We start from the raw sequence: 8091 nt of genomic DNA, 5'->3' as shown, positions 1-8091 counted from the left end.
AGCTATTGATTTTTCCGCTAAGAGAGACATTTCATTGCAGTGATTTAAAAGTTCAGCTAGTTTCTGGGATTTGTCTGTTTTGAACACTTGCTGTAGGACCAGGGCTGCAGCACATTTTCTATCTTCTCAGGTTTTACAAGGACATGTGTTGTGAACAATGTTAATCATCAAGCCAGCTTATCTTCTAACACCCAACTGAAATTATTAAAAGTATTTTTGGTTGAATATTGATTGAATTTTTCATCTGTGTTTATGCCTCTATCGACAACACAGCAACGTTCACAGCTCCCAGATGAGTGTTTGTGACTCAAAGCACACACGTTAGTGGCTTCACTTCACTGAATCGCTCTGAATGAAATGTTCGTCCTCGAGTCTCAGCCTCAGTTAGAAGAGAGCAGCTGCGTCACTGGAAACTATCAATTGTTCTGACCGTTTAACACTCAATGACAAGGCTTTCTATGACGTCATATGATTATTATTATGTCATTATACGACGCTCAGGGAAAGTCAATCAAATGGATCCTTGCTGCTCTATAGGCGACAGTGTTTCAGTCATTTGTCTCCATGAAAGCATTACAACCTTAAACAATGTTAGAGAGTCACTGAGACTTTAGCTTTAATCAGTACAGGCAAACCCATGTGCCCGACTTAAGTCAGCTGCTGGTATTATTAGCTCTCGAACGTGCCCTCGACACCTCCTCCCGTTTATCTACTGGTAGGAATATCTAAATCAGCAGTATGCTGTTTGTTCAGACCTTAGTATTGTCCGGTACAATGAACCTTGTGCTAGGACGTAATTGTCTTTATATTATTGTTTAGTTAATCCATGCATTTATTTCCTAATAAGTCAGATTTTGTCCTCCATACTTTTTGCAACACATCTCCACTGTCAGGCCGTTCAGTTTGACTGCCAACTTTACTGGATGTATTTACAGCTACAACACAACAGGCTTTTTCACTCAGCTCTCTGTTTCTAGTCTGGTTGGTAAATATTTATACATAATTAACTAACAATCAGCTCCACAGTCGTTCCTCCACGCTGTGTGATACGACTGTACAGCCTCCGCTGGACTCATTTCCTTCCCGTCCGGCTCGACTCACCACAGAGCTGCTGCTGTTGTGTTTGTGTCAGAAGGCTCCAGCGGCTGCTGAGTTTTCAGAGTTATTGCAGGAGGAAGCCAAGAAAATCCACCCAGAGTCAGATCCCTGAAGGGTGTGTGTGTGTTCCAGTGTGTGCTTGTGTGGTTCTGGAATAAATGTGGTGACATATGAATCTGAGAGATAAAGGGTGAGAGAGACAGAGTGAAAATGAGAGCCATTATTTATACCCACAAGTGTGACAAAGTGAGTGATTTTAATGTTTTTGAACCAACTTCAAACAGTTTGTGTTCTCAGTCTTCATGAATGTGTTTCCATGCATGTGTTTGTGTGGGTCTTATGCACTTAATGTACATGCAGCTGAAAGTTATAATATCCAGGTTTTTAAACACGAATGAGTGACTGTTTGTGTTATTTCTGAAATATGTACATTTCCACTGTAGATCAGTGAAGACACACAGACGTAAGCACCTTGTGTTTAACTGTCCAATAAAGGGGGAAGTGATCTACATTTTCTCTGATACCAGATTTGCCTAATTGATAAAACACGTGACTGTTACAACTCAGACTTTTGAAGAGTCTCATGTAGCTACAAAATGCCTTTATTTGTAGATAATAAAGAACATTTCAACAAAATCTTTTTAACTCTGGTTTTGTGTGTGAAAAGCAGGCTAACACACACATCGACGCTCCAGACCTGGCATGCACATCTCACTTATAAACATTTCAGGATTGAGGCAGTTCACAATGGAAGTCTGAGAAGGCTTGGTGGCATCTTCTGGCTCAATCGCAACCTTGGATTTATACAGAGGAACAAAAAGCAAGACCGCTAAAATAAGGCAGAAGCATGGACTCCTCCAGGCAAAAGAGAACCAGGAGCAGAACTGTGATGGACAAGGTAGCCAAGATGGACTTAATGTGAGGGGCGGCTCAACATGTTGCCAAGGACAGGAAGCGATGGAGGGAGATCATTGTGGCCTCATGTCCCACAGGGGGGGTGAAGAGGGATTAAAGGAGTGTTTTGACATTTAAGGAAATGTGCTTATTTGCCTTTTAACGGAGAGTTAGATGAGAAGATAGATACCACTCTTGGTTCTCTTCGTATCACTGGTTGCGATTGGCCAGTGAAACCAGTCCCACGCAGCACGTTGTCATGGTGACAGGAGCGGGGCGGGGCCGCCCGCTTTGGTACGCCAGATGGCCAATGTACATCTTCTCATGTGTCAGGCATGCAGTTAATGAATCTCTTGACTGCTGCTGTCTTATTTGAAATGAATCAAGTACTACAAAGAACTACTTACAAGTTACTGAGGGGAAAAAGATTTCCAGTTTGTTCCTGTTTACTGTCCCAGTGAGACTGGAGCGAATTCTTTTTCTAATGTTAACCATTTAATGCCATGCTATCTTTTGCATTATACAACACATATTTCTAGTACCAGAAACAAGACCAGCTTTAAAGCATGCCACACACTGGTCAGTCAAATACCTCAGCATGGTCTGATGTAGGGAGCAGCTCGGCCTCTGGGGGCCACCAGTGAGGCTGTTAGACCCTGAGTTTGCTTTTATAAATGTCCTGTCAGATGATTTGTTCAGCTGCTCCCACTGCATCCCATCGGTCTGAGAGAAGACGTGATGCAGAGGGGGTTTTCATCCGTCTTCCTGTCTCTCTGTTTGTGTGTGTTGCTGTTGCCATCCTCATCGCCATAGAGACGTACTCGAGAGGGTCTAACAGAAAATGAGCTGCGTCGATGATCTCAAGACTCACCGAATAAAGAGGAGGGTGTGCGTATATGTTCACTATAGTTCCTCAAGGTCCTTGAGAGATTTCTGAGGTTCTTTAAACCTCGTTTGAGATGTTCTACTGTGCATTGAAGGTGTTCCAGTCACATTCAAAGGAGTTCAAGGGATCTTTCAAGGATTTTCAGGGAGTTCCATGAATCCTTGCAGGGACTGGTCGTTAAAGGGGCTCCACTGGTCCTTAAGGTGGATTTATCAAGATCCTTGACGAAGTCCAATGACCCCGAAAATGGTTCCATTGGCCTGTGAAGAGCTTTTATTGGCTTTTGAAAGAGTTCAGGGGGTCTTGAAGGAGTCTTGTGGATCCTTGAAGGTTCCCAGATCCCCAGCAACATAAGGAACAATTTAACAGACACAGGCCTGGCCAAGAGTGTATGTGGTCTAATGTTTTGATTGAACATGATTTAGCTCTGTTATATAATGATAAATGCACTGGGGGAACGAGCATTATGTGATTCTTCTCCTCACACACCGGATGTTTAATTTCCTGTCACATGATACTGTGGTGTAACAGCAACGAACATGTATTGGAGAAGGTTTGGCTGCAGGGCTGTTCCACTCTGTTTAATCAAATTATGTGCATTTCTGGACAATAAAGCAGTCTGCATTTTGTAATAAGGGTGTATTCAGGACCAACAGGGACCTGACTAATAAAACAAAAGGAAAAGTGACTTTAACCTTTTATATTATTATTTGCAGTTATTTAGAAATACTTACAATGCATTTTATTTTCTTGTATTTTCAGATAAAATCTATATGAAACAGTAATAAACGTTGTCTCAAAGTATCTAAGTGTCCAACCTAATTACTTTTACTGAGTGAATTTGAAATTTCCAGTCGTTTTCTGGGCTGCTTGGAACTGAACTTTAGACTTCAATCGGAATCAATGAGCTGGTGTAAAAACCTGATGTTAAAATTGAGAGTTTAGTCTTGACCTTGGAAACAGTAGTTGACAAAACAATCTCACCACAAGGTCCGTTTAATCAGTGTTGGCTGAAACATTGAGATAGGAAGTTCATTATTGACCTTGGAAATATGATTTTAAAATGTGATTGGTGAGTCATGCATGTAAAACGAGTCAGAATTAACATTAAACAGATACAAAATGAAATAAATGAAGAAAATGTCCAGTCCCAGTGGATGTGTCCTCTGCTTGCCTGCCTCTCTGCGGCTCCAGCGTCCGTTGGACAGCTCATCATTCGTGTTTACGATGTGAAGTCCGCTGGAGGCCATTCAAACGCTCTGCTGGGCTTTTCCTGGAAATCGAAGTGTGTGTGTGTGAAATATCAATCTAATTCCACTCAAGTTGAGTCATTCAGCAATAATGTTTTGATTTATGCGTGTGCGTGTCCGAGTTGGAGAGAAAGAGCGTGAAAAAGACAAAAGAGAGAACAACAAAGTCAGAGTTGGCATATGTTAACATCCAGCTGCCAGGCCTGTACAGAGTGTGTTTGTATATGTGTGTTTGTCTCTCAGATGACTCAGGCCTCCTCCCATCCGCCCAAACAGTCCAGTGAAGTCCTCGTGTCAGAGCCGCTTTGCAACATCTTGTTTCCCCACTGCATCATGTTTGTGGTTTCAGATATTGGCTGCAAGTGAGTGATCACAAAAAACATCATCATCATCATCTTTGATGCTGACTTTGGTCGAAATAAATACAAACAATGACGACTCTGACGTTTCCAGATCAGACAGTCAAATCAGGACAAATCTGAAACAGACTGACAGAAGAACCAGAAACAGTTATTCTTCCCGTGAATACGTCCAAATGAAACAATCTTAAACAATTAGGTTGTTAGCTGGATTTAGATAACTTTGACAGGTATTAGGTCAGCTGTTTCTGGTCCATCTTGCCTCTTCAGGTCTGACTTTCCGGGATTTGAGGTGTGTGCAGAACTTGGATTGGACCTGACAGGACCTGATATTATGATATCCAAATTATTTTACCTCTAAAAACTCAAAGCCACACTGACATCTAATGAGGAAGAGTAAAACCTGTACAACTGTTCTGCTGAGGTGCAGGAACATCAATCAATGTTCAAGTGTAAAGAATTACACACATGTTGCTGCACTTAAAAGCAAATAAAGCAGCTTTCACTTAGATGTAGGGCTTTGGACTGAAGCTACAGCTGCAGGACTCCTTGTTTTGCTCTTGTGTTGTTCTTACTGGCAGCGTCACAGCTCCATCTCAACTCCTCAACTGGCAGCACTGGTTGGTTCTGTCTTTCTCTCTGAAGGAGCTCATGGTCCTTTCCTCTGAAGTCTATTAGCAGGGGCCCATTTAAAATATGGACTCAGAGCCAGCTCCTCCCTCGCTCCCTTTCGTCTTATTAAGTGCTAAGTGGCGGTGGCTTCATCAGACAGATGAGAGTCCAGTCCTGAGTCCAGCACTGATAAAGTCTCAGGGTGGAGATGGCAGGTTGTGGAGATGAAGACTGTTCGACAGTCTGAGATCAGAAGACTCGACCTGAGGTGGAAGTACAGGACATGACGTGTGAGGCCAGACAGACTTTATGAGCTGCATCATAATTCAGGACCCACCTCTTTTGACGTCTGACACTGAAGACTAAATGCGTCATAACAAATCAACAATGGCCCTTTTGGAAAGTCAGCTCCTTAGTTCAGGAACTGAGGAACAAAAGTTGCAATTAAAATCTTTGTTTTGTACGTTTGTGTTTGTGTTTCCACTGTATCTGAAAAACTGAAGATCCTGGTACTACCTCCTGGGGCCTAAAACTACAGATCCAGAACTACATTTAGTCCCTGGTTCCTCCGGGTGAAATGCAGGTAAAGTTCCTGAGTTCCAAAAGAGGTTCCTGAAAAGGGTTCAGGAAGTTACTGTGCCCGGCCGACAAATAATCTTTTGCACCGATTAAATACAAACGCATTAATTAGTGAGGTGCTTTTACACATGTAGTTCACATTCAGGTTCATGTAGAGCTTTATCTTTCTGTAGCTTGGAGACATCACGAAAAGTTTACAGTGCAAAGATTTTTCCCACCAGGTGAAAAGAAGTGACACGGTGTTGTATAAATGATGCATTATGATGATGGTCCTTTTGTATGTGGGAACCCCTGCAAAGACAGACCAGACCAGACCAGACCAGACCAGACATGTATTATATCTCGCAAAATATTCAGAAATGAATGAAACGAATGTGCCAAAGAGAGAGAGAGTACATAGTGAGCTCTGCAGACTCCAAGGATGTCCTGCTGGTTAATGACAGATGCTGTGGGTCCTGTGGACGTATCCACTCTCAGCTAAATGCTAAAGAGGCTCACGTAAACTAATGCAGGCTGATGTGTGTTTTCTATACGTCAGGCCCAGCTAAGAAACTGCATCACATCCTCCAACTTTCACTGACAAGCTCATGTCTACATTTCATCTGGAGCTCTCAGAGAGGAGAGGCAGGCGATCCACGTGAGCAGAGCAACTGAAACCAAATCTGCTCGCTACCAAAAGAGCCATTAACGGTGGCGCTCTGTGGTTTTGGATCGAGCCGGTCTTTGGCTGAGCCGAGGGCCCGACCTGAAGTGAACCTCTGTCACATCCACCTTTGAATAGATTTGGTCGTAAAATGATCAGTGAGTCATTTGAAAAAGTGACCTCAGCTCTTGAACAGCATGAAATCATTACAAAACATGAAAAAGTTACAGTCAGTTTTAGAGTTCTTGTCAGGAGTTCTTATATGATTGGAAATAAACCTTTTTTAGGATGTTGATATGGCTCTCGCAGTGGAACCAGTGGGCTGTTTCATTGTTGAATTCAGGAGCATGATGTGATGTCAGTGTGGTCTTTCCAAAATATGTTTTACATTTCACTTGATTTATTTTAAGCTGCAGATATTCTGTGTTTCAACAGTAGAAAGAAACGTAAAAGAGTTGATTTTCAAAACGTATAAATTAGAAATTCAGACACAGACTCAACACAAGATTTAAAAAAACTACCTTTGCTGTACATGAAAGTTTCCTCCAGGAGCATGAACGTGCCATTTTCACCTTGAAAAGGTTAACTTTGAATAATATTTAAGGTGGAAGAACTACCTTAGGTTTAAGGAGCTCTCACTTTTTGATTTTGAGGAACTGATCCTGATCTTTATGGCGATGTTTTAAATTGGCGTAACATTTTCTGATATCAAACTCCACTCCAGCTGCTGGAAACATCTGGGCGAGACGTCACCGTCTCTACGTTTGGCCAGTTACCCTACGGAATAAATAACTGAGGGTCATTTAGGGGAGTTTATCCTTAAGACCTCGGCGGCCACGTAAACTGAACCTGATTTGGATATTCTTTTTGTGGATATTGTAACAGAGCTGACTGTAACAGCTGGAGAAGAACAGATGTTATATAATGAAGTGAAAGCAGTGTTTAGATGTATGCATCCTGGTTACAGACACACCAACACACATTGAAAAATAACAGTAATGTCTGTATTCAGTTTAGGCACCTTTACATGAATAACTCCCAGTTCGGACAACATGTATTCCTCTTATAAAGTTACACATGTGAAGTTTCTTTATCATTGACTCATTGTTAAATAGAGTCTGATGAATTTGTCAAAAAAAAAAATCAAGGGGGCCTTTTTCACAGCAAACATTTTGACTTGTCGTAGTAATAAAAGCACAGGTGTTACTAATAACATTAAGGATGGCTCCGACAGTGTGACAGTGAGCTGGCATCCACAGGACTGAAAGTGAAGCAGCTAAAAAGAAGTAAAGTGAGTAAGTAAAATAAGCTGCAAGTTTCCTTTATTTTAAATATAATATGACAGATCTCAGATGATGGGCTACAACACCACAATTTTCCATCTCTTTTAGGTCACGGTTCATTCATTTGAACTTTGCCCTCTGCACTACCTGCCCATCTCTCCCATCATGCTCCTTGCAAGGAATTTACCACTTCTCGTAGAAAATGAATGAAAAGCTGGCGGCTCCACTCGGCTCACTGCGTTCTGTGTTTTATACCCAACAGGTTATGCTCTGAGATCACTGATTGCCTACAGAGGGCAGTTAAACAATGGTTCTGTGCTCTGTGATTCATTGTTTACTGAGGAACATGCAGTCTAGTTGAACTCAAATCAATAATGATGGAAATAGCAAACATCTTCCTCCTGACCTGATAAAAGCAGCAATGTCAAAAATAATAATGATAATAAGAATAAAGAGAATGTAAATGTAGTAAAATACATTAACACAG

This window comes from Enoplosus armatus, chromosome 20 (assembly GCF_043641665.1).
Source record: "Enoplosus armatus isolate fEnoArm2 chromosome 20, fEnoArm2.hap1, whole genome shotgun sequence".
NCBI lineage: Eukaryota > Metazoa > Chordata > Actinopteri > Centrarchiformes > Enoplosidae > Enoplosus > Enoplosus armatus.
Note: the sequence above shows the minus strand (reverse complement) of the source record.